At 44.2% G+C, this 26504-nt stretch overlaps 1 protein-coding gene across 3 annotated transcripts in view; it reads left to right on the top strand.

Annotated features, from left to right (window-relative positions):
- Nucleotides 1-26504, top strand: part of ARHGAP24 (Rho GTPase activating protein 24) — a 183116-nt gene that overhangs the window by 101357 nt on the left and 55255 nt on the right. Inside the window, exon 1 of one of the 3 annotated variants that reach the window (XM_054514761.1) lies at nucleotides 10435-10577. The exons of the other annotated variants lie outside the window; for them this stretch is intronic. The gene's annotated coding sequence lies outside the window, so the exon portion shown is untranslated. Of the gene's footprint in view, nucleotides 1-10434; nucleotides 10578-26504 lie in introns of those variants that run through there. 3 annotated transcript variants of the gene reach the window in all.

Here is a 26504-nt window from a genome sequence, read left to right as displayed (position 1 = left end):
GTTTTACAGTTTTGGTTTTGCAGTTAGGTCTGGTTTTACTAACACATTGCTACTTAGTCCTGGCCACAGCTGCTACTGTAGATTTCAGATAACAGGAGCATAAAAATTACTTACTTACCATAACTAAACTTGAGTCAATAGATAGTCAGGATGGGTTACAGATTAAGAAACTTTTAAGATGTGCCTTAAAACCCCCACACTACTCATAGATTCATCCCCTGCTGGCAGAGTGTCGCTGGGTTCGTACAAAGTAGTCAGTTCAAGAGAAGATTGCTCTTAATTAAGGTGGAAATTGATAAGTAAAATTTTGCAGTGCTTTAGATGCCTAATGTGCTGAGTGTATTCAGCTTACACTGTAGTATTTGTCATCCCTTCAACTTGTAATAGATTGGAGCAGGGTGTTTATTATGATGAGATGCTGTTATAAATAAAAGGCTTTTACAGCTTCAGAGAAAATCTTTATACAGCTTAATTGTGTAGACAGGTTCAATTCCCAGGAAGGCCAAGAGGGAAATCAGTTGATAATTTTAACCCAGAATCAATTTTCTTTAAGCTTTTGAAACGTGCTCATCCAAGTTTTTCATGCAGCAGCTGGTTTCTGCTGAAGTAGCAGGTGGAGTGTGGCTGGTGTGTTACTTCAGCTGGGCTTCCCTTTATACAAAACTGAGTATCTGGAGAACAGATGAACTTGGAGTTCAGGTAAATACTTACCTGTCTGCCAATACTCTCATCTCTGAGTGAGATAATCTTTCTGCTGCAACATATGAGCCAATGCTAGAAGTACTGCTGCTAAATCTGCTTTTCTGCCTTTTTAGCTGCAGGATGCTGTCTCCAATGTTTCAGGAACCTAAAGGAAAGGATTTGTCAGGACTTGAAGAGGTTTTAATGTCTGAACAACTGCATGGGAGGCTATGGATAAAATCTAGTGGTCTGGGTAGAGTGCAGGGAAACAGCTTCAGATTCTCCCTCTTCTATGATAATGACACTTGAAAAACTTTACAACTTGCACTTTAGTTTTTGTTTATCTGGTTTCTTTGGAGTACAAGATGTAGGGTTGTCTTTGACCAGTTAAGCCACCTTTTATCGAAGAGACAACAAGCTTCCTGACAAATGCCCATGACTTGCACTGTTTTTCATCCCCATTTTTGTGTAATCACTGTTTGAAGGAAGCATGTCAGCTAAGACAGGTGTGTTTGCAAATCCTGATGATGTCAGATTGGAGCTCATTTAGTGTGGGGAAGGACATTTGTAAGTGCTGTTAGTCTGGCTGTAATACCATGCCTGTGTACACATTTTGTCTGGATAGGCTTTAAAGAGAAATCAATATGGGCATCAAACAAAGGAGTCCTGCTACCAGATGTAGGTATAAAGCCAAGGAACATGGAGGAGGATACACAAAATATGGGATAGTGAATGCACATCTGCAGTTTGGAACATGCTGTATTTGTAGTATTAATGAGAAATTCCTGTATGCTTTTGAAGTCCTCTTACTCCACTTGAAGTTATTTAAAGGATTTTTGCAGGACATCATATATCCTGTGTATCACACTGTGTCTGAAGGTTGCCGCTGTACAACTGTACTGGTTGGAAACATTTGATTATTTATCCTTCAGTAAATAGTACTGGCTGCTTCCAAATGTTACTGGTGTGGTAGTGTATAGATGCATATAGAACACCTGAAACAAGGCTTGTGGATTTTCTGTGTGCATGTGTTTCACTTGGGGAGAATGGTCCTGCTTTACAGAGCTGGGGTAGATTTGGCTTAGTTCCTCAGAGTTCCCAACATGCTTCTAATTGATACAGATGCATGCTACATCCTAAGCATTTCTTAGTGCTCCCTAAGGATGATGTGTTTGTAAAGGGAAAACCAAATGTGTTTCATCTCCTTTGAAAAGTGTGCAATTGTAGGAAGTATAGGAAAAGGTGATCTAAACAGTGTAAGACCATGGAACTATATTGGGTTGGTATAAGGGTAGTGATTACTGTCTAAGAAATCACGTTCCTGTTTCCCAGAGGACGAGGCAAAACTGCATCTTGTGTTCCACAGACATCAGGATTGCAGTGAACCTGCTGCACAGGTCAGGGGAGCACGGCATGGGGGAATGCTCTAATGAGCTCTGTCAAAGTAAAAAGCTCATAAATATCACTGGAGCAGTGAATCTATCCCCAGGCCTCTGTTTGGGTGTAATATAGATCCTTCATGAAGTGCTGGCAGCAAGCCTGGATGTTTTCTGACAGGGCTCTGCTCTCAGCACGTTTTGATCCTGCCCTTTGGAAGATACTCATGACTTATTTCTTCTCTAGCGTGGACTGACCAAGAAATTAAGGGTTTTTTATGAGCTGCCAAAAGTTGTGCAGTGAGTGTGACAGCTCAGCTCCAACAGCCAGCAAAAATGGGCTGCTCAGGTAGGAGGCTGTGTGCAGTGGTAGATTCCAGGATTCCTCAGGAATGCCCACTCCATACTGCAGCTGAGCAAGCCAAATTGGAAATAAGCTCATGGCTATACCCTGCTCTCACTTCGGAACAGGGAGCATCTGCTGAGGACACCTCTACCCTAGGCAAAGCAAATCTGTTATTTATTTTTAGCCTTGTTAGTGATGGAGTGAGTAGTGGCAAAAACAGGGAACGAATACATTACATTTCTGTTCCTGGAGCTGCCTCTCTCAGGTCTGTTTTAGATATTTCACTGTTGCCCCATTACATATTCAGCTCTTTGGTCCCCAGCACAGGAGCAAGTCCAGGGGAGGGATACCACTCTGAGCTACCTGGCCTTGTGAAAGGTGTCTCTGCCCCTGGCAGGGCAATTGGAACTAGATGGTCTTTAAGGTCCCTTCCAAACCGTTCTATGATTCTATGATACATTCATTTTGCTGTTTGTGAAAAGGGATAGAGATACGTACTTGCTTAGTGCAGCCTAGAGGAATAATCTGTTTATGTAACTGCCTTCTCAAATATATTTTATCATTAGCCATAAGAAAAACTATTCTCTTGTCTTGGTCCCTGGGAGACAACAGTTATACCTAGTAGACATTTATTATTTTAGGACTTACCTATGTGGGATATGGAAAATGAGTTTTCACTACTCTTCTTTTGTCTCAGCTTATGAACTGCACAAAAGCCTCTGTGGACAGGAGCAAGATTTCTGCCTTCTTCCTGTGTTTTCCCTTGACCCTTTCTCAGAGTTAAAGCAATGCAAAGCACAGAAACTTACCTTTACCTTCCAGCTTGCTGTCAAGTCTGTGTTTTTGGAATAATTTGCTGATCCTAGCTGCCAAGTTGTAGCTGATGTGCCTCTCTGTGTGTGAGTTGTGAAATGGTGGTGCACAGCTAATTCTTGTCCTGTCCTTGCTATCCTTTCCCAGGACCTTTGGAATAAACATAAACTTATGGAAAGGAACAGTGATCTCCTGACAGAGCCCACATTACACAGGTTAAGACAGGTCTTTCATGGAATTGATGCTGTAACCTAGGAAAACTTCTGGAGTCCACATGTGTGATTTGTGTATTATTAATATTTTATAAATTATAGCTGTAAGTCAGGTTTTTTGTAGGATCTTTGAAGGTCCCACAGATGATCTATAAAGACAAAGCCTCTTCTACTGAGCTTGATATCAGAGGTGCTGCTGATTAGTAATTTTTATTGGGACACTTCTCCAGCAGCCATGGGAGTGAAGCCAATCTCATTTCATTGGAGCTGATTTACAGGTGTCAGGCTATGGCAAGTTTCAATCATCTCAGACTAGGGTTGTGTTTGAACTGATGACCCGGGAGGGAGCAGCTTTAAAGAGCTGGATTCATAACTGATGCTGCAGATGAACTGTACCTCCCTGGTGCATGTGTCACTGAGCTGTTGGAAAAATTGCTGGGAAGCAAACCCAGAGGATGTGCTGTCTGGTTCTCAAAGGCTAAGAGGTTGAGAAGTTTTGTTTGCCATGTAAGAGCAAATAATGTGCTTTTCTGGCTCACATGGAGGGTTGTTTTCCATGGTGAAACCTCAAAACCATGTTCACCTTCAGAACCTCTGCTTATTTTTTGACTTCCTCTCTGGATTTGAAACCAAGATGCTGCTGTCACCACATTTCACTGTGATACAGAGGGAGACACAGGTCTCATGTGCTCTCCTTGACTCAAAGTTGACATGATTGTGTAACAAGTCTTGAATCCACATCTGAGCTTTCTGAATTCCATGTTTAATTAATAAATTTTTATTTACTCCTTCTTTTCATAAACCAAGGAAATAACAGCTGGTGTTTGCTTATGTCTAGTAGACAGATGCCTCACACAAACACCATACTTTTCCAGCATCAAAACTGAAAGGGAGTTAATATCTGAAGGGCAATTTGTGGATGCATCTGTGTTTATGAACCTGTTCATTCCAAATGTAACAACCAGATTTAAGGGGAAGATAACAAATACGTTGTCCTTATGGATTATAATTTCATGGTAATTTTTTTTTCTGATGTTTTCTTCCAGACCTGCTATAATGTTTCTCCTATCTCCCATTCCCCTTAGGAATAGGTTCTTTGAAAAACAGCATATTCTGGCAATTTTTTCTTGTGACCTAGCTCTTGGAAAGGGTTTCTCTAAGCTGCAATGCAGAACAGCAGCCTAAAATGTAATTGGGCAAGTTAAATAGTGTGCAGCTGAGAGCCCTTTGCATGGTACAGCTGACAGAAGCTTCCATGAGAAGATCTCAGCATGATATTCAGGGTTATTTGGGCATCCCGGAGGGCTGCACGAATATAACCAATTCCAAGCTCAAATACACAAACATATGGAGAAAGTATAATTTCTTACATATCAGATAAACTGTATTTGGACTGCAGTGAAGTTGGAAGGAAATGGAGGAAAGCACTCTGTAAGATTTATTCTTGTGCTGGAATATGCAAAACCAGATGCTGCATCTGTATCACAGAGGAAATAATTTCTGTGATTGTAACATCCTCTTTGCTGTTACGGTTGTGTGTGTGACTGACTTTTCACCTGTCTGTGAAATGTGTACAGCAATTTTATCTAGCAGAACAACTGAAAGGACAGTTCAGCTTCTCCTAGGGCTGTCTAGTAATGCCTATTGCTGTAATGCTGCCTTTAGTAATGCTGATGGACAAACTGACAGCTTTGCTTTCAGCAGAGATTATTTTATTGACAGCAAGAGACTGCTGATAAAGTGGAGCGCAGATCAAAATCTGGATATCCTCACATATTCTAGGCACTTTTAACAAAGAACCCCAAGTGTTCTTGTCACACTGAATTCCCTAAGCAGTTGGGGATTTATGGGTACTTCAGAAATTCCCCTTGTAGGGTTCTGCAAGTACCTACACTGCACAGCTGTCTTCTTCCATACCTCCTCCTTTAATATATTTGTGGTCATATTGTTAAACACATGTCATAAAACACAAGGGATATGCTCAATTTACGTTAGCATGTGATCCTTAATTCCCATTTCTGGGTGTTACTCCCATTTTGCATGGGTGTAACCCAGCTGGCACCTCTGAAAACCCGCCATAAAGTACTAAAAATGAAGAGAAGTAGAGGCTCAAATCCCATTTAAGCACTGTGAAGGAAAGGATTTTGTTCTGAAGTCACATGAAGTATTAAAAATTACCCCAGTATGCAAAGTTGCTGTCTCTCCAGGAATAAGGAAGAATTTTTGAGTGGGATGTGTAGTGGATACTTTGGGTGGCAGATTCCAAACCTTGGAGGCAGAGCAGAAATCCCTAAGCAGTTGGTTTCGTCATTTAAGAAATTTAATTTATTGCTTCTCATGGTACTTGGGAAGAAAGTAAAATGTCTGGCAAAACAGCTTCCCTCACCTCGGCCAGCTGGCACGAAAGGAAAATTTGTTGAACAGTCTGGATTCAGGGAGCTGCAGTCAGGACCATGACATTTGCAAGCTGCAAAGTTGCTGCGTTTCCCATCTTGCTGTCCCTCCCCTTGTTCCCTGCCCACCTACACACACAGCTGCTCCCTGCCCAGGCAGCCCTGGTGTCCACCAGCGTCCAAAAATGTGAGGAACGCAGCCCCATGGTGCTGGGCCAGTGCTGCGCCAGCCACTGGAACACGTGCTGTTTACAAAATACTGCTCTAAATATTCCCTGGTGCCACGGAGAACAGAATTGGGAGGCAACAAAGGCAACAGAAGGAGATTTTTTTGCCTTTTTTATGAACTGTAGGGAAGGCAGGAGGCTATTGCTAGCTTAATTTTGACTGGGAGCAGTGACTTATCTAGGCAGTGGTAACTTGCATTCAGACTCTGCTCCTCTGAGCCCTGGGGAATGCAAGTGGACCCAGGGACTCTGCAGAGCTGTTCCACAACTTTTTCTTGGGTTTCTTCAGTGCACTCCCAAGCCCAGCTGATTCACTTAGGTACAGCAACAGAGAGGATTAAGGCTAAACCTGATTTGTAATAAGGAATCCTACAGCACAAAGCCTTGGAATTTTGTCTCAAACAGTTAAAAAGCAACTTCTGTTTTCCAGGGCATCGTTCTTGCTAGTGTGCTTTTGACCAAAATATGCAGTAGTGTTACAGGTTGGCTTCCAACCAAACTGATCTTGTAGTGTCTCCCACCACTATGTGGGACCACCACATGATTTAGGTGGATGTTCAGAAGGAATTTTCTCAGGAGGACAGAGAGGTTTAACCTCAGCAATTCAAATGGAAAATGGTGCAACTTGCTGTGATGTGGTTCAGCTGTCTGCAGGGCCTTGGCAGTAGCAATCTTGTTACGAGTTCAGTAGTGAACTCTAAATCTTGGCAGCTGTGGGCCAGTATTTCCACTCGTCTTTCCATGCATGGTGTCAGCCAACATCTGACTCTTTGGAGAGTGGCTGACTGTTGAATACTTGCATCACTGGCTTGCTTTTAAACAGGAGAGGTGAATTAGTCACCAACAACACTGAAAAGTTCTCAACACTCTCTTCACGTCCATCTCACCAGCACTGCTGGATCCGAGGCTTTGGGAACAGCAATCCAGATTGGTGCAAACACAAACCCACCATGTTGGGGGAGAAGAGTTGCTGTGTGAACTGTTTCAGGAGCTTGACCCCCCAGATCAATGGGCCTTGACAATATCCATTTGAGGGTGTTGAGAGAGCTGGATGGCTTCATTGTGAGTCTGTTCTCCCTAATCTTGGAGATCAGGGGACATCAGAGAAGGCTACAAGAAGGCTAAACTCACCCGGATATACAAGAAGGGCTTAACAGAGGATCCAGGAGATTACAGGCCCATCAGTGATACAAGGCCCTTCAGTTCCTGGGAAAGTTACCACAGGAATCCTCCTAGGAGCTATCGCAAGATACATGAAGCAGGGGATTGGGAAAAGCCATGATGGATTCACCAAGGGCAAATCGTGCTTGACAGAGCTGATCACCTTCTGTGGCAAAGGAACTGCTCAGTCCAAGTGGGGCAGGTGGTTGGACATTGTTTACCTGGATTTCTGCAGGGATTTCCATATTTCCAGCCTCCTCCTGGACAGACAGACACATTATGGTCTAGAGGAGCGGTCCTTGCAGTGGGTGGGGAACTGGCTGGCAGGAAGCACCCAGGAGGTGCCAGTAAACAGCTCCTCTTCAGGCTGGTGACCCATCACACGTGGGGTCCAAAGGGATGGATATTGAGCCCAAAACTGTTTAATATCCTCACAAGTGATCAGTGTGATGGGGCCAAGTGCACCCTGGCGAGGTTTGCTAATGATTCCAAACTGAGTAGGGAAGGGGACACTTCAGAAGGGAGACCTACCCTGCAGGAAGACCTGGATAGGCTGGAAGAGTGGGCTGCCTGAACCATATGAAGCTCAACAAGGCCAAGTGTAAGGTCTTGCACCTTGGAAAAAACATAATCCAGGGGTGCAGCACAGGCTGTGTGTGATCTGCCTGGTGGGAGGCAGCTCTGTGGAAAGGGCCCAAGGGGTCCTGGTGGACAGCAAGCTCAGTATGAGCAAACAGTGCTGCTGTGGCAGAGATCCAACGGGATGCACCAACAAGGGCACCACCAGCAGAGATAAAGGATCATTATCCAATTCTACTCATTGCTTGTCAGGCTACACCTGGAATACTGTGTTCAGTTTTGGTCCCCACAATACAAAAATATGTAGACAAGCTGGAGGGGTTCCAGAGAAGGGCCACAAAGATGACTGGGAAGGCTGCCATATGAGGAAAGGCTGAGAGAGACGGGTTTGTTCAGCCCTGAGAAAAGAATGCTTAAGGGAGGCCTTATATCACCATGTTCCAGTATTTAAAGGGTGCCTATAAAGATGGAGACTTCTTTTTACAAGGAGTTGCATGGAAAAGGTGAGGGGTAATGGTCACATGTTATTCCTGGGGAGATTCCAGTTTCTGTGATCATTCCATGAACTCACTGGAGGAGAAGCAGCTCCAGAAAGCAGGCTGCTCAGACCTGGGGGACGGGTGATGTCTGTAACTCTCTCATTGCCCTGCCAACTGGGTAGAATTGTGAATTATTCAGAAAAACAATGTTGAGAGTGATACTTGCTCAACATGACTGCAAGAGGCTGTGACTTAGGGCTGTGTTCATATTAACAGCACTGTTCCCATGGATTTTGATAGGGAAGGAGCTGCTTTGTAACATTGGAATATGATGTATTAGGAGGGGAATATTTCTCTCCTACGGTGACTTCACTGGGTGCAGCTGGTTCTCAAATGTGTTCTGAAGTAGTTTCTCATTAGGATCAACTCATGGGAAGTAACAGATGGTGAAGTGAGACTAAATTAGTGAGAACGTTGTGCTCGGTTAATGCTCTTTCTCTCTATAAATAATAGCTGGCGAGTGGAGCAGGAATGAGGACATTACACTGTTATGTTTGTGGCTACCTCTGCTGCTGCTACATAGATGTTACATGATGCCTTCTAGCATGTTTGGTCAGCACTAGAAAAGAGTAGAAAGAGTTTGCCAGCCCTTTCATGAGGGCGAAAATACTGCAATTCTGCTGCAGAACAAATAAAACCCACAGAATGCTCAAAGACTTATGAAGGGAAACAAGTGTGGGAGACAACTTTACATTAACAGTCAACTTCTTCATACAAAAGTGAAACAAAATCCAGCGTCTCTCCTCTGATATTCCCAGTAAGTCTCCAACTTTTAATTTACTTCTATCCTAAAATCTTCCTTTGAAATATATGTATTTTAATAAGACTTAACTTGCTGTGGTTTGGACATCCTGGCTTGTTGTCAGGCATACTTCACGGCTGGAGCAACTAGCAGGAGAATCACTGTGGCTTTACCAGCCTTTTAGAATGCCACAAGTGGCTGCTGCCAGCCATCACCTGCCCCTTCCCATTTCTTTGTGTGACACAGTGTGAATATGTGTGAAGCTGGCATCCACAGACTGGAAGTTTTACATTCAAATCTGCATCTGCTGTCCCGGCTCAGATACTGGCAGCAGCTCTGGCATCTTTGTCTTGAATGACATCTTCTGCAAATTTGGTTGTCGGTGATTTTTTTTTCAGGGCACAGCAATGAAAAGCTTTGCAAAAAATAATTCCTCCAGAGGTTTTTTTTCTGGACTTGTCAGCCTGTGCCATAAACTTACCTTATGGGCCATTTTGTAGACTTTTTGCAGACCTTACTCAATGCCCTGCAGGACATATGCTTCTGTTAGCGAGCTTCTTGAGGTGTTCTTCTTATCCTGGTGTGAGGCCAGGATAAAATCCTTTTCTCTTCCCCATGCTAGACCTAACTCCTCAGTGGAAGCAGGTGCTCATACTATTACAAACAAACAGCACAAACCCTAACAGTGTGAAACTTTGATTTGCAGGAGGACACACAGATCTCTGAACGGCTCAGAGACTAAGGAGATATACTTCCTCCAGGGATCTTTTATCATAAAAGCAGCTTAAGTGACTCACTCTTTCCCGAGGATATTCTTAAAACAACCCCACTCAGTTCATCTTTTAGTGGTCAGAAAGAAGATTTATTTTGTGCTGTCTTTCCAAAAAAAAAAAAAAAAAAAAGAAAGAAAGAAAATCTTTTGAAAAAAGTCAATGGCCGTATTTCCAAGAGGATTTGGGCTGTATTAGAGGTCTGTAAGGCTCACTAATGCACGGGCTGACTGGCACTATCTTCACTCAAGCAAGTGCTCCAGTGAAAAATTCAGTGCTATTTTTAGTTCCCTTACAACAAACTGCTTGATTGTAAGGCCTGGGGAGCCGTGACACCGTGATCGTGAGGGGTCTGCTGGAAAAGGCAGAAGGACGAGGCGCGGCAGCGTGCTGGCTACAGCGGGCACTCCGGCTGATGCACAGGGGAACACGCCAGGAGCAGGTATTTTAAATCATCTCCTGAGCCTTGCTCTGCCCACGAAATGAAGCTGCTGGCCAGAGTCAGGGCATGAAAGCGTTAGCTGGCTGGCTCTATCTGCTCCTGCCCTTAAAGATTTCATTCCATAAATTCCTGTCCTGACCGTCAGCTTTTAAGTCGTCTCCTCTCGTTTCCTAGCCTTTTCTGGGATTTTGCAGGCTCTTTAGGCAAGTTAGCAAATGGCAGTAGCGGGAGAGAGATAAGTTTCCCGAGCGGAAGGCGTCGTGCTCTGCTGGAAGCCCCGCCGTGGCAGTGCCTGGGTGAGTAGCCGGGAAGGAGCCGGAGCTGCGGCCGGCAGAGGACGCGGCCGGCGGGGGTCGGTCCGAGCGCCCGAGGGGCTGGAGCCGTGCCCGGGCCGTGTCCGAGCGCCAGCGGTCCCCGGCCCGCCGCACCCCGCCTCGGCCGCGGCGCTCCCCGCAGGTCGGTGCCGGGCGCGGGCAGCCGGTCCCGGGGGGCTCAGGGGCTGCTCCTGGGCGCGGTGGTCGCCATTCCTGGGCGGTGGAGTCACGGGCGGGACGGGCGCCAGGGCCGGGCAGGGCGCGCCGGCCGCGGCTGCCCGGGCTCGGCCGCCGGTGCCAGGTGAGCGCCGGGCGGCTCCGCGGCGCTCCTGCCCCGCAGGGACGGCAGCGCTGCCGGCGGGATGGGCCGCCCGATCCCGGCTGCATCCCGCCCGCCTCCTGCCCGCTTCCAAGCGCTGTGTCACAGCCTCTGCCAGCCTGCCCCAAGAACGAGGATCCCGGCCTGCTGGAGAGGCGGCAGGGCTCGGCAGGGAAAGTTGTGCGTGTGTGAAGTGCCGTGGGGAGCAGGGCAGTGCTTTGCTGTCTCGCATTTACACCCTTTTGGTTCAACTCCGCTGTGCAGTGCTTGTGGATTCCTTGCCTCAGAGTCAGACCCACGCTTTGGACTGAGCGTTGATGCAATTTAGCTGCACTGCTTTGTTTTAAAATAACTACATGTGTTTCACCCTTAATGATACCATTATCTTAAAATAGCTCGATGTGCTGCCTCCCTTGAGTTACTTGGTAGAAAAAACAAGGAAAGGGAACTGCTGAATTCCCATGAACTTTGTGTTCATAGATCCTGCTAGGCTTTCAGCATGCTGAGCTGCTGTAGCAGTCTTCTCCGTGTACTAGAAATGTGTATTACAAACTATTCTCTGCTGCTGTGGTCACATTCTGTGCCCTAGCTGTGCTTAAGGTACATTTGAAAATACAGGTGGAATGGCACATCCATAATGGGGATTTTAGTGTACTCCTGTTCGATCTGTGCATCTATATATTAACAGTGCAGATGGTGCAAGCAGAGTAGCTACAGCATGTGCTGGCTTACTTGTGCATTAAATTAGTTCATATAATTAGATAATAATCAGTCATGCTCATGGGAGATGAAATAGTTAATGTTTTGGTGCTTGTCTAAAAAAAATTTCACATACTCGGTTTTGTTCTCGCTGGTTCTGGCCAATCCAGACTTTTATCCTCCAGAAATAGTCTTCATCACTAGTTGCCAGTTTCAGTGCTAGTTACTAAAACAAAGACAAGTAGAATGAAAAGTCAATTACTCCATGGCCTGAATTCAGTAAACTGAGTCTGCATGGTTTAGAACTTGTTATACTTTCAGAGTAATTAAGATTAATTATTTGGGTTTTCTTCTGGCAAAAAGTAGAGGTGGATGAGATTTTATTAAAACTCCAGTGACAAATGTTTTAGTGTTAGGGCACTTCTCTGGGACATGCTGTACATGTCAGTGTAGATGAAAGCTCTGTGTTTGTGCATTTGATCACCGTAAGCAAATTTTACCAAACTGCTGGCAAGGCTGACTGGATATTTCTTGATCAGTGTTGTGTCTTTCCATCTACTTGTCCTGTTATCCTGAGTGTTTCAAGGGCAGGTACCACACAGCCCACCTCTAGAAATACTCACTGGCACGTTGTAGTGTTTGTATTTGCACAGGGGATACTTGTGCACAGTACAACCGTGACAGCTTTTAGGTGAGCAGTGCAGTTTGTGTCTGGCACATGCCAGAATCAGCCTGGCACAGGGGACACTCTGTGGGACTAACTGCATTGTCTCATTTTGATACTCTGGTACCTCTGTATTGAAAGACACATGGCCCTCAAAAGACAAACTCCATTACCTCAGGGATACTGCAGTCCTTCTCAGCTACCCACAGATGCTGTCCATACCCTGCCTGAGGACAGCTCAAAGTAGCAGCACTTCAGTTGGTGTTTGGTAGTGGGAATATGAGAGGTAAGGGGAAGTGAGTTGCAATGCTTCTGAGAACTGTTAAGTGAGTATGTGTTTACACAATATTTGGATATAAAACCCCTCTTTTCTCTCACACCCTTAAGCCTTTTAGTTAGGTGAGTGGGTGAGATGCTGTGCTGCTGGTCACACATCATGCCCTGAGCATGGGAGAAGGTGGTCCTGCAGGGTGTGTTGTAACACCCTGATTCTGGAGCTGCTCATGGATAGAACTCCCTCCCTGTGCTCTGCAGGATGACCTGCTGCTACCTCTGGGCTTCTTTTTCCTAAATGGGGTACACTTGTACTTCATTGTCTTCATTGCAGGTTCTGAGACAGGTCAGAAATCTCATTTGAAGGAGGTGAAGTATCTTTCTGGCTTTATTGTACCAGTTGGGAAGTGATGGATTGCACATAAGCTCTGCACCTGATATCTCTTGCAGGCCATAAATCCAAGTGATGCAACTCAAAAGCAAACTGTAAAGTCCAGACTGACACTGTCATTTAAATGTCCATTCAGGGAAATACTGGTTTCTGAGCTATGGCTAAAGATGAGCAGGTGTCAGATTCATTCTCATGTCCTCTGAATGCAGTGCAGTAACTCACATTTATCTCATCTGTTTTAAAACAGTTTTCTGGAGATTTTTGATTTTTTTCCCCTGATCTTTGTTAGCTAATTCAAGTAGAAGTGGCTTATAAATTAAACATCATTTTCTAATGAATCCAGCTCATCCTTCTTAAGCCAAGTCTGATACAAAACCAAACTAATTTTAATCATTAAATGAAGTCATTGACTTTTTTGTCTGTGAATGTCAGATGGTAGCAGATTTCTGAAGTACTTAACCTGAACATTATCCATAGACTGCAGCTCTCTCTTCTTCCAAGATATAGTTATGAAATGTACTAATACCATGCATGTAAAATTTGGAAGTTCTCAGCATTCATTCCTGCTGGCAGAGGAGCAATTAGAAACTTCTCTTGGCAACAGATTTTGTGAATAATGCAGGGGTTTTATTTAGTGATGAAAGGAAGTGTCAGACTTTCAACATGACCAGGAACATATTGGGGTCATTTAGGTTGTCACAAGAGCTGCTCTGAAACCTTCCCCTTTTCCAGGAATGCAGCTAGGTCCAGGACCCAGAGCACTTTTCAGCCCATCTGACAGCAGGGTAAAGAGGGAGCCTTGTACACAAAACTAAAAAAGTCCAGTTTCTGTGGATGAGAAAGGTGTCAGAGAATACCTGAACTGACATTTTACACTTAGCCATAAATAAAAATGGGGCAGCTAGTAGTAGCAAAGAATATTTGTGAAAAATAAGCATAGTATGTTTAGAGATGGCATGGGCTAGAAGAGAATAGAAATCAAAGAGAATTTTTCATTTGGAAGGGACCTATAAATGCTCATTCAGTCCAACTGCCTGACCACTTCACTTGATCAAAAGTTTAAAGTGTGTTTTTAAGGGCACTGTCCAGATTCATCGGTCTTGGGGCAACAACCACGTGTCTGGGAAGCCTATTGCAGTGTTTAACCATCCTCTCAGTAAAGAAATGCTTCCTGATGTCCAGTCTAAATGTCCCTTAATGCAGCTTTGAACCATTCTCATGCAGGAAAATCCAGGTAATACTCAGCTATCTATGTGCTAGGAGTGTTTCCTGAAAATGTGTGGAAGAGCTAACAACATCCAGCAGTTGTTTCAGCTTCCTTGTTTGCAGCCTGCTTCAGGCTTCATTTGGTTTCCTTTATTCTCCCCCTGGGATATCTCCATTGCAAATGTGTTGGATTTGTAATGAGGGAGCACAAGGTTTCCAATACTTAGTGAACAAACCTCTGAAATGTTTCCTCTAACAGTAAGAATTCACCAAGCTTGTCTGTGGATTTTAAACTTCAGCCAGTTAGGGAGCCAATTAATGGTGCTGTATTACCAGAGGAAAGAGATAGTGTATTTTGGCACCATTTTTTCATGTTTCCCCATGGCCTGCCATTGGGGTCTTTGTTTCAGTATAAAAGGGGGGTTAGTGGCTTTGGACATCTCTGTTTCTGTGTGCTATTAACAGGAAAACTAATAAAATGATAGGTTGAAGGTGTAAAATATAGCCCCAGAGTGACTTAAAATATGGGAGAGATGGCAGTACAATTGGAGCTTGCAATAAATGGTCAAAGATAAAATGGAAAAATCTATCCTTATTAAAAGTGGTGTGTGCAATATATTTATTTAGGCACTCAGAATCAGGAGAGTTGTGGCTGCTTCAAATGAGAAATGTGTTCTAAGGAAATACTTTCTTCATTTAAATTTAATTTGAGGAGGTTTGAAAGTAGAATTCATTCTTGTGGAATTAGATTATGCCCTGGTTGTTGTATTTCCCTCTTCCACATCATCTTGTCTTTCTCAGTTCCACAAATAGCTTTTTCATCTTGGTTGCCACTGGCAAAAGCCTGTAAGTAGGATTTTTGGACACATGTGAGTGAATCAGAAATTCTGTGGTTGGAGGTTTTGCGGTCATTAGGAGGAGGCGCCGGAGTGATAGAAGGTCACTTGGTCAGATTTAAGCAAACTGTAAGTTTTAGGGTTTTTTTCAGAAACAGGATGATAATGGTGAGGATATGGTGCCAGCAAGCAACCTCAGTGCTGAGTCATAGTATCATCTGCCTTTGTGCAGCTTATGGAAACTGCATCTCACATGCTCTTCCTTCAGCAATCAGGGTGCACACCTTACCCAGATCACACTGTGGTCACCAGGAGTGAATCTTGGGCCACAACCAGTGCATTTCAGTACTGACATCCTGAGGGGATTAATGAAACATGGGCTTATCTTTGTCCTTTTTCTGCCTCCAAAACGTGGGAGATAGACTGGGAAAGTCAGATCTCATTTTGCCTTTCCCCTGGGGTACCCTGGTACATGGCAAAGCCATGTCTTTTTGGCTGGGAGAGGTGAAGGGTGGGATGCTCCCTAAGAGCAGAAGAAGCTGATGGAAGCAGTAGAGCAACAGAAAGAACATCCTTGACCGAAGAAATTCTTTAAGCAGTCCTTGTCTGATCCTAGAAGGATGTGAGGCCACTGGTGGGATCTGTCTGCTTTATAAAGGGCTTTGGATGCCCTGGACAATGTGATGTTCATCAGGCAAAACAGGAAAGGCAGCTGTGCAAGTGCATCAGCCTTACAAAACCTGACCTAACACCCTGAGGTTCACACGTGGAATAGAGAGGACTCTTAGGGGAAAGAAACAAATGCTGTGGGGGTTTGGGCCAGAGAAGATGACAAATTGCATACACTTTTGGTAACCTTAAGGGCAACTAAGTGAACTGTCAAAAGCATTTTGCGGGCCAGCTTTCCAGCAGGAGTACAGCTGTGCAGTGCCCAGGCTCTCCTGGGAGAGTCATCCTCACCTGCCAGCCCTCCCTCTCTCAAGTGGCCAAGTTGTGGTCCCAACTGCATTTGAATCTTTCGGCTTAGCAGAAGGATACTGAGGCAGCAGTGGGTACTTGTGCAATGGTGCAGTCACTGCTGTGTAATTATTACATCAGGGCCCCTGAGGTATGTGCCCTGGTCCGTGACTGGACTTGTGATGCTGGCTGGTCCGGCTGGCAGCTGGCACGTTGTTCAGTCGGGGCATGGGATCTTGCTTTAGTGTGAAATCCCCTGGGGGCAAAATCTACAAATCTACAGCTAGCCCAGCAGATTGCCATGGTAGAAGCAGCAGCCTATTCCCTGCCCTTGCACACAGTCCCTGCCCCTGTCTGCCTGTTTGCTCCCCTGCAGCTCAGGGATCCTGTCCTTCAGTCCTGTAAGAACCCAGGCACTGGCAGCTTTCAGCTTCTGTACTGAAAGGATCTGATTTCTGCTTTTTATCACCAAAACTGAAAGGAGCCTTTTACTTAAAGATAGCAAAAGGTAGTAGTGAGAGCCATTTCTGCTTCTGCTTGTGTGGGCCCTCGCTCTGTCTTTTTAAAGCAAATAATAAACCAGCTTTTATAGTTAGTGGTTTCTAACAGTTCTCACTGACTGCAAATCACCTTATTTATCTATTTAGATTCCTTCTGGTTCACCAAGTAGCCTGTGAAATTACTGAGTTTCTGATGGGTGTCCTGTAAAATCTCAGTTAAGGTATGGTGGGACAGCATGTTGTAGTTATTTAAATTACAACTTTTTTTCTTTAAACGGGGGGATACTTATTTGACATACTTCACTTCAGGTATGACCTTTTTGTCTCTGCTGGTACATTTTCTGAGTTTATGATGCACTTCACATTGCTATAAAGTCTTTCACTGGGTGTTCTTAGAGTCTTAACAAGATATAATTAACTGAAATACTGTGTCTCCCCTCTGAGGTCAGTAAATACCCTTAATTGCTTTTTGCAGCAAGAGGAAAATATGGTAGAGAAATTTTAAAGGAATTCACCAATGCTGGGTGAAAACCTACTGAAGAGGCAGCAGCAGAGGCTGTGATTCCTGAACCCTCTCTGGTGTGCACCATTTCTCTTTGTTACATAAGCATGCATAGGAACGATGTAACCCAGCAGAGTGAGGTAAGATGTAGGTCAGGTTTCTTTTGTCAGTGCATCTTCTGCTTTTTGACCTCTAAGTTGATGAAAGCAACAAAAGCCTGTGGATGAGGGAGCCTTTTCAGAACTGGTTAAAAAAGCAACAAGCAACCCCTGAAAGCCTCAGTCCCCTCTGAAGAGCTATTTTTAGGAAGCTAAATCAAAGAAGAGTCCCCTGGGGGGTCTGTACACAAAGTTGCTGTCTGGCTGCCTTCAGGTAGTTTAAAGTTTTAATGCACTCGTCAGGCTGTCACCTTCTGTGCCTGGTGAAAACAGGGAGCAGACAGAACGGGCTGTCGGGGACAGACAGACACTTCTTCAAGGCTGCTGGTGCCAGGCCCAGTCACTGGAGGTTTTGGGAAGAGGGGAATGTGCAGTGTTAAGATGACTTTCAGTCCCATTTTGATCAAAGGATGTTGTTCACTCTGTCCTGAGTTAAAGGGGAAACAGATTTCCACTGTGTTGTTGAATACTTTATCAGAAAAATGGTAGCAGAACCTTGAGCAGAAATTACCATATGTACTGGTAACAATACAAATGTGAGCCTAGCTTTAAGGACCACCAAGGAAGGAAGCTTAACAGGGCATCATTGTCCTTTCACAGCTGTGTGAAAAAGCTGTGTCTGTCCCTTCAACCGTGCTCCACACCACATGGAAGTTCTTTTTTACCCTTGAGTACCTGGTGGTTTATTTTTCCTGAAAGTAGAATGGCTCTAATGACAAGATTGGAAGGACTTGGAGGCTTTATTCTGCGTTTGAATGTCCTGAATGCAAAGGCAAGAGGGGACAGCACAAGCTGCTCTGTCGTTGAGAGGAAAGGGAATAAAGTGCTGGAACCACTGTCAGAGTGGCAGTGCAGAAGTGCCAGGGGAAGACAGCCCTTGCTGCTGGTGCTCTGAAATACTTCACTGGGAGCTGAAGCACTATTGGCTTTGTACAAAGCAGGCTCTTGACTGTGAAAGTTGCAAAGAAGCCAGGAGCAGCTGGGACAAAGAAGGCAAAACCTTTGTTTCCTTGAAGCCCTTGGCACTTTCTTTTACCCAGCACATGTTAAATAGATATTACAGTAAATGCAGTAGTACAATAACAAATTGGATGAGCTCATTTAGGTGAAATGAGAAACAATGAAGAGTTAACTCTAGATTATTATTGCTTTGATGTTTGCACCTCACATATTTTTTTCTTAGAAAATAAATCACCTATTTTCTACAGGGACACTAGAAAGAAGGCTTGGACACAACTCATTTGTATTTCAGCTCAACAGATAAAAGCATGTCACTGTTGTGAGAGTGGAGTTGCTTTGCCCCAAGAAAGCCTCCTTAAAGCAGGGAAGGCTGGAGCCACTAGAGATTCCTATGGCCTTGAATTGTGCTGGCACAGAATAGTTGTTGAAACAGCAGTTATCATTAAGAATTGCTTGGAATTCTTGCCTAGAGACTTTAACAGAATTAGCTACTGATAATTCTGGCTGATAGTGAAGAATTGTGATAGGTCAGGGGGTGACTTAAAACAATCTAAAACAAGAGCAGGTGCTGGTGGCACTCATTTAAACCCACAGGAAAGTAGGGACAAAATGAAGAGGGACAGGCCCATGATCTGCTGTGTAAGTAGTTTATTAGCAAACAAACCATCCCAGTCGGCCAGCTGAACTGAAGGAGGCTGGAGTGGGGAGTGTGTCACCTATGGCATGGGAAGAGACTGCAAGGTGAAGCTTTCATCCCATTGTTTCACAGGGCATAGGTTTGGTAGGTGTCATTCTGTATAAGAAATTGGTGCAGTGATTTTGCATTAAGGACACCCTGCCATCTCTCCTGTGGTTTTTGCTGTTAAATTTGGAATGTCACAGTGGTTTGGTTGTTGAAATGAAACTTAACCAGGGGAAGTGACTTGGTGCTTGCTGTAACACTGTGCATCCATAGCTGTCTGATGATGCAGCAATCCCAAATGAGCCCTGCTGCAAGCAGGCATTGGGGGCTATGGCCTTACACCTGACCATGCCTCTGCTGAGTGTCAGGCCTGTAGGAAATCACTGTTAGCAAGCTAAATGCCTTAGTGCTGGTCAGCCAATTCCAGGTATATTTTTAAACTACCAGAAAGTTTGAAATTCCCTTTATTGTGGCAGCAAGAAGTTGGTAATACAGGCAGGGGACCTTAGTGTGAGAACTCTTCCAGCTTGGAAAAGATTGGGTTTTTTGGGGGTAGGAAAGTCCCACAAAACTCCTGCTGCTTATGCCTTTTTCCTGTATTCTGCCTGTGTTGTGTCTGCTGCATTGCAGATGGAACCAATGTTTCTCTTGCATCTTATTATGAACTGGTGGAAGTGTGTTCACTTAAACAGCCAGGAACCAGGGTCAGTCCAGAATGGACGTGACCTTTATTTCTGATGGCCTGTCTTCAGAGTTCATGGTAGTATTCCCAGTGGTGGAGTATGTATATAATTCCTTTTTTCCTTTTTCTGTGACTAATATGGCTAAAGCCATCATTTAACAACCAAAGACAGTCTGGATCAGGAAGGGCTTCTTGGCCATAAGGAGGTAAGGTTCAGGACTGCATAGCTGATTAATTATTTGATCTGGAAGAGGAAATGCTGAGATGTCACTGTTTAAAATTTTCTATAGTGCTTTGTTAGCTTCCAGTTTGGGGAGAACTTACAGGATTGAGGATAAAAATGTAGCTTTAGTCTAGAAAATGTAATTTACTGAATAATACCCTATTGGTGGTAGGTACCTGAGCATTTTCAGCACTGAGATCCAAGCATTGCAAAACCAGATGACAGGCATGTTCTTTTTCTGTAATCTGTAGGATTGACCTCAGTGTTACGACAACAAAACCATTGCCATGCTGTCTATCCATTCTGTTACATGCCCCTGTGGGTTTTCTACCCTATTTCATCTACTTCTGCAGCTACTAACTCATTGAAGTATTGGATCAGTATTTTGACTAATTTTGAGTGCATTGTATCTATTCAGAGCACTGAAAATAGTCTCCTAGTGCAGCTGATACCACACTGTGATCTGAATTACATGACTAAAGTGAAAGGAGTCCCCTTAGATTCATTGCTTGACACTTAATATCCAGAGAAGATGATGGTTGTGTACTCATATGCTATAAAAGAAGTGAGTATATCTAAACCTGTATAACACGGTGGAATTAAGTAGTTTGCCATCCCCTCTTGCAGGCCACCTTTACATCTGACAAATCAAAGCCGCCGTTTGTAAAGTGGGATTTAAAAAAGCCTCAGACAGCAGCCCCAAAGGCAAAGCTGCTCTCCCATGGCTGGCAGCCAACTGCCTGGGAGACAGCCCCATCCCACTCCCCTGCCCCTTTCCAGGGCACGGGGCTGTGTGAGGCTGCTGCAGACAGCAGAGGCATTAACAAGAAATGGCTCTTCCGCGTAGAAACCGCTGTGGCAGCGTAATCTTTGTCCAGGGCTGTTCAGGCAGCAGTCTGAGCTGCCCTAATGGGAGTAAAACATACATTGGGCCAGTGCTGGAGAGCTGCTCGGATATGGGCTGTTGGTAGCTGAAGGTGGGGCTGAGCTGGGACAAACCAGTGCATCCACACTGTCCTGGAAAACTGGAAGGGAGGTTGGGACTGGAAAGGAGCAGCAGCAGTAAGGAGCAGAGGTACTCTGTGTGCTCTTTGGTTTTGTACTGGGCAATTAAATCAGCAACAGTGTTTAGAAGTACATTGTGTTCGTGGTGAAGTAGAAAAGTCCCTTTTTCAAAAATTTATACAAGTTCTCCCAGCATAAATATCACCAGATGAACTTTGTCGTATTTTGTTTGTTGTATTCATTTGGAATGGGTTTGCCAGCACTGTGATCTGTAGTCTTACAAAGATGTTTACATCCCTGCAGCATATGCTGGAATCTCTTTCCAAAATCTTGGATCTGCTGAAACTTACCTGCATTGTGGAAATTTCAACTTTGGTCAGTTCCTCAGAGTGAGCATGTGGGACCTGTGGCTATAATGCACTTCCAGCTGAGGGGCAGGGCAGTGCTTCCTGATGAGAAATTTCCACTCTGTCTGCTCTGGAAGAGCCTGTGCATATGTCATCATGTGCTATGAATTAATTCCCAGTGCTCCTGACAGAAGAGAAGCCTGATTCTGGAGTCTCGATTTTTTTAGATAGCAGAAATAGAAATTATTTTTTCTTTCTTGGAGAGAATTGTTTCAGTAAGTCCTAAAACAAGGCAGGATTATTTATGGGTGTGTTTTGCGTTTTTTTTCCCATCAAAAATGAATCACAAGGTTAAGGAAAAAGCCTCCTAACTTCCCCAAAATAAAATCAGAATTAGAACAAGTCAAGAATGTGTTAAATTTGTTCTGCAGTCACGCTCTAGCTGTTACAGATCACAGGGGCATAGAATTGTGGTAGTTTGAAAAGTTGTCAGCAAACAGGAAAATAAATGTAACTCTCATACTTCAAACAAAATACCAGCTTATTTTGTCAGAAACTTCACAAACATGACTGCTTTTTTAACATAAGCCTGCTATGAGACAGATTTTAATGCAGAAGAAGCAGTTATGCTCAGATTTAGAAATGGGTGAAGTGCAAAGAATTAGAGGGTAAATTGTTCTTGTAAATAGACAGGAAATAACGTATTGAAGTATGATAGTGTTCCAGGGTATTCTGATACACAGCTCTGAGAAAGAAGCTGGTAATATAACTCAAGAAAGAAATTGGGATTTATTGTGATTGTCTCTCAGAGGCAATTTTCAGATGACCTGAAGGTTTATTTGTGGCACCTTCTCTTTCCAGTGCTACAGTTCAGCTGTCAACCTTTTTATCTGAACAGAGTGGTTGGTGAGAGGAAGCATGGGAGAATAACCTGGAAGGAATGTCTGCATCTCTATCAGCTCTGTACCTGGCTGTACCAAAGGTCAGGACAGTTGCCCAGAAGCATAGCTGCAGAGGTTTGGGAAGAGATAAAAGTGGCAGAGTAATTTGCAGGGATGGTGTTTTGTATCATTTCAGCAAAATCTACGTCTTGCTGGATGGAATTAGAGCTATAGTACTCATTCATTTGTTTGGTGGTAACTTGTTAGATCTGGATGGAAGATACTCCTTGCTTTGATAATTAAATTCTCTATTTTTTCCATCCCAGTTTTCGGTCTTTCTTCTGCTGGTTTTGGTATTACACTACACATAAGCTTTTCTTTCATGCTCATGGCTATCACCGAGTTGGAAGGAACTGACTCCTCCAGTTTGTTCAGCCAGCTGTGCTCATGAAGGACTTTGCTTCTAGCCCAGATGCTGAGGAAGGCAGTTCTGTTCGTGGGTCAGCTCCCTCAGCACAGGAGTCTGCAGGGGAGCTTGTCCTTGGTAACTCCTTTGGTATCTCATGCTTGAGTTGCCTCATTTTCAGGGGCTTGATTGTACAATGTGTGCAGAAAGAGGGCAGTGGCATCTCACACCTGCCCTCTCCTTAGTGCTCCTGCTGCATCTGCATTGTGGTGACACGGTGGGAGCTCTGAAATGGGATCTGGATCAGCTGAGGCCAGTCCCTCTGGAGAAAGCAGGATCCCAAGGTGTGTAAAAGTCATGCAAGCACTGATAGCCTGAAGAGCCTCTTTGTTGTATAGTGTGGTGTAGTTTAGTTGCAAGATTTAGCTCACCAGTTCTACTAGGAGCTGGAGGAATTTCCCAAGTATAATCTAAAGGATGGGATCTAAAAAATGAGGCTCAACTTAAGTGCTTGTGGTATTGGAAGCAACAAATGTCCTGCTTTGCAGTAGTGTTCACAAAAATGTGTTTCTTTCTATTTATCAGGCCTTTCATGCCTTAGTGTTCTATAAACCACGTGTCTACAAATCCAATTATTAACAGGCTGTTTTTTTCAGAGCTTGATAGCTCAATACAGGGAATGTATGGGATGCTTGGGACAAATGAGGTCCTTTACAGCAGCTACACATTGTGCTTTCTTGCCCCTTTCCTAGCACCTGCAGCTTTATATTCCTTAGTTTATGCTTGTTTCTCTGTGAGCAGAGGCTCATGTTCAGGAGCTTGCTTTTCAGCATGGCTTTCCAGGAGAAATGTGAACGTGATGACTGTTCCTGACCTTTCTGTCCTTGGCCATAAAGCTCTTTCCACTGTATGCAGCTGCATGTACAGCAGGTTGGTGTTTGCCTCCTTGAAGCACGTTAGGGATTAACCTTTTGCAAAAGCCAATTGCAGACAGTGAAACCTGCCCACCACTGCCACTTCTCACCTCTCTCCTTCCTGGGGCAGACATTTGCCCCTGGCTTGGGACTCTGTTTGTTTTTTGGCAAATAAAAACATCTGTCTGGCCCCAGTGAAAGGAGAACTTTAATGAGGTTTTTGGAGACCTTCTGCACTCTGCCTTGAAATGTAAATTTACTCAGGGATGGAGATTATTTTAGAAGAGCGGGAGCAAGAAAGTGATGCCTTTGTCACAAAGGTGGAGAAAGCGGCCTGGTGGCTATGTTAAAATGCTTGTGCCTTTAATTAATATTGACTGAGTCTGCTCAGAAGAGAATGCTTATATTGCATGCTGTGGCTGAGGGGATGTTGAAATACAGGCAGGAATTATGAGTCAGGTTTCTGTCAGGGCTGTTGTCACTGTTGTGTTTTTCTTTGGCTTTCAAATCCTTTCCCTGTTTGTTAAAAGAGCAATTCACAGAACACCTTTCCTGGTGGGAGCTTGTTTTACGGTCTTGGGATCTAGCTTTCCATTCCCAGCTGAAAAACTTTGGAAAAATGTAAGAGATGGATGACTGCAAGAATAACAAAGTGTAAATTAGTTGAAGATAAACATTTTGCAGTATGTTAAATACTGTCCGTGGGCTAAGACACAGTGTCCCTTTAGTGGAGAGAAATGGAAGCATTTCTGAGAAAAACAGGACTGGGTTCCTATGGGGGAATGGGTGGGAGAGAGGGAGAGGAGAAATGAGACCAGTAGAAGCTGTTAGCTGCCCAAAAGTGCCTTGGGCAGGCAAGTGCAGATAAGGGTGCAGGGCAGAGGGAAAGGGGCCATGCTGCAGATGGCCTGTGTTAGCTCTGGAGGTCACATCTGAATGCCAGAATTGAAGGCCCAGGTGCTGCAATTTTGGCTCCTGTGGCTGCAGGTGACCTCCAAAGAAACACCCCCCAAACAAACAGCATGGTAGTGCTGGCCCTTGGAGCTCAGCTAGCAAAAGGTACCAGTTTGGGATATTAAACAGTATTTGCAGTCGTTTCCACCTCAGTGATTATGGCTTTGTTTTTAGTTTGACTGTTAAGTGTACATTGAGTTCAAAGCTGGGACAGCAGAAACAGAAAGATCATTTGCAAACATTGAGGATTCAGATCAGCTTTCATGCTGGCAGGTAGTTGCTTGACCCAGGTCAAGAAACTGGGCAGCATTTCATGGGCTTCAGCCCAGACTGGCCCAGCTGGCCCAGGGAGTCAGGTTCCATCCCCTTTCTTGCTGCTGGGATCCTTCTGCTAAACCAAACAACACAAACACATCTGTCTGGTTCTGTACAGCAACGGACCACAGAAATTGCTGCTGCTCTTTATGCCTTACATTTAATTCCCCATATAATGTACTTAATTGCCCGTCTTAATGGTTTGTTACTAGAATTACAAAATGCCATCTTGCTCATAAAATAAGCAAAATGCCAGAGTTGGCAGCTAGGTCCCAGGTAATGTGTTGGCATGGTGTCAAAACGACTTGGTAGCAATCAGTGTGTCCCTGGACAAGGTATCAGTGTGATAATGAATGCTTAAGTGTTTACACTAGTTTTACTCTAGTCAGTAAAATGGGTGAAGATGGTGGAAAGCAGAGGAAGTGGGGAATGGAACAGGTGGTGGCTGGAGTCTGCCTGGGGAGCTGCACTTAGCTCAGTGGGTGCTGCCTGCAGCCACAGGGAGCTTTGGGCAGTGCCCTGAGCACACAAGACCAGATAAAGTATTTTGTGTTACCCAGGGCTTGGGTGCTCTAGTAGAAGAGGGCTGGAACACTTGCCTGATTCCTTTGGTTAACTAAAATCGTACATGAAGTACATTTGAATTTGCCAAAGAGGTCAGGTAAAAAAATATGAGTAGATTGTGTATGATGTTTTCAACAAATAACAGGTCAGGTGTTTTTCCTTTTGAGTGACCCTCATATTGCCTGTAACATTATCAAGATTGCTATTAATATATGGCATTAAATGAACAAAATACTTTAAATATTGCATTATGGTGTATTTTTACTGATCTGAAATGAACATTTGCAGTTTTGTTTTACCAAGGAAGCCAAAAAGCTTGTCATTTTCAGTCAGTGAAAGGACTGTTTGGCTTTCTTTGGCCAGCATCCCACAAACTCACTTATTCACATAGCTATAAATACCTTAATATTTTCCTATCTACACATTTTGATTTATAACAGCTAAGCAGCTAAAGAAAATAACTGCTTTCCCAGTCTACAGTAAACTGCTGAAAAATACCCTCATATGTGTCTTTTCCTTTCTTAACTGGTTATACACATGACAGAAAAAACCTGACTATATGAAAATGTGTGTTGTCTTTGGGCCACAGCCTGTGATGGATATACAAATAAAAATATTTATGTGGGGATCAAAGGTGTTTGTTGAGAGAGATATTTAAGAGGTATTTGTTGTTCCATAAACAACAGCAATGAAGGCCTAGGTCCCTGAGTGCCTGGTGACAGAGCAGACTGAACCCCCTCCCTAGGTGTGGGGTGAGTTAAGGAAATACTGACCTCACATTCTCAACCTCTTCCCCAATTAAGAACAGGTTCAGTTAGAAGCAGATCTGATTTCTCTAGCTGCCTGAACCATGTTTTCCTTCTCCCTTCCTCTCCTTGCCATGCAGATGTGTGTGTGAGGGACCCAGAGCTTGAGGATCTCTCCTCAAGCCTCCCCTTATATTGCTTTTCTAGGCAGGGTGTAAGAGGAGTCTCAGTGACTGTTTGCCCTTCTACCTCACTGCCTCATTGAGGGAACCTGTTGTGTTTTGTTGGCTGGACTGCCAGTGCATTTCAAAAAATAAAAGCATAATTCTCTGGTGCGTCACAGGTCACCTCTTCCTGTGGAGGGTTAATTCACAGATCTGGGGCAGGCTGGAGAGAGGATGAGGGAAAAGGCATGTTTGTGCTGCTAAATGTAATCAATAGAGCAGAGGGCTTTGCTTGGGATGGAGCCATTTGTTTTCTCTTCTTTCCTATTTTTCTTAGGTAAGCAGAGGTTTGTTTCCTGACTCTTCTCTGAAATAGCAGTCGATAGTTTAATGAAAATGAAGCAGCAGTGCTTCAAGGACCACAGATGTGTTCTTTTAATCTTTGCAGCCCCAGAGGGGATGAGCAGCTACCTGGGTGGGTCTAAGGCTGACTGGGTAGCATTGCTGCCACACAAAGGCTTCTGTCATTGAGGCCGAGCTGCGGCTGCTTCTGGTGCATCC

The sequence above is a fragment of the Molothrus ater genome, chromosome 4, assembly GCF_012460135.2.
Source record: "Molothrus ater isolate BHLD 08-10-18 breed brown headed cowbird chromosome 4, BPBGC_Mater_1.1, whole genome shotgun sequence".
In the NCBI taxonomy this organism is placed as follows: domain Eukaryota; kingdom Metazoa; phylum Chordata; class Aves; order Passeriformes; family Icteridae; genus Molothrus; species Molothrus ater.
The sequence above is the reverse complement of the archived record's forward strand: the minus strand, read 5'-3'. Positions and strand labels throughout refer to the sequence as shown.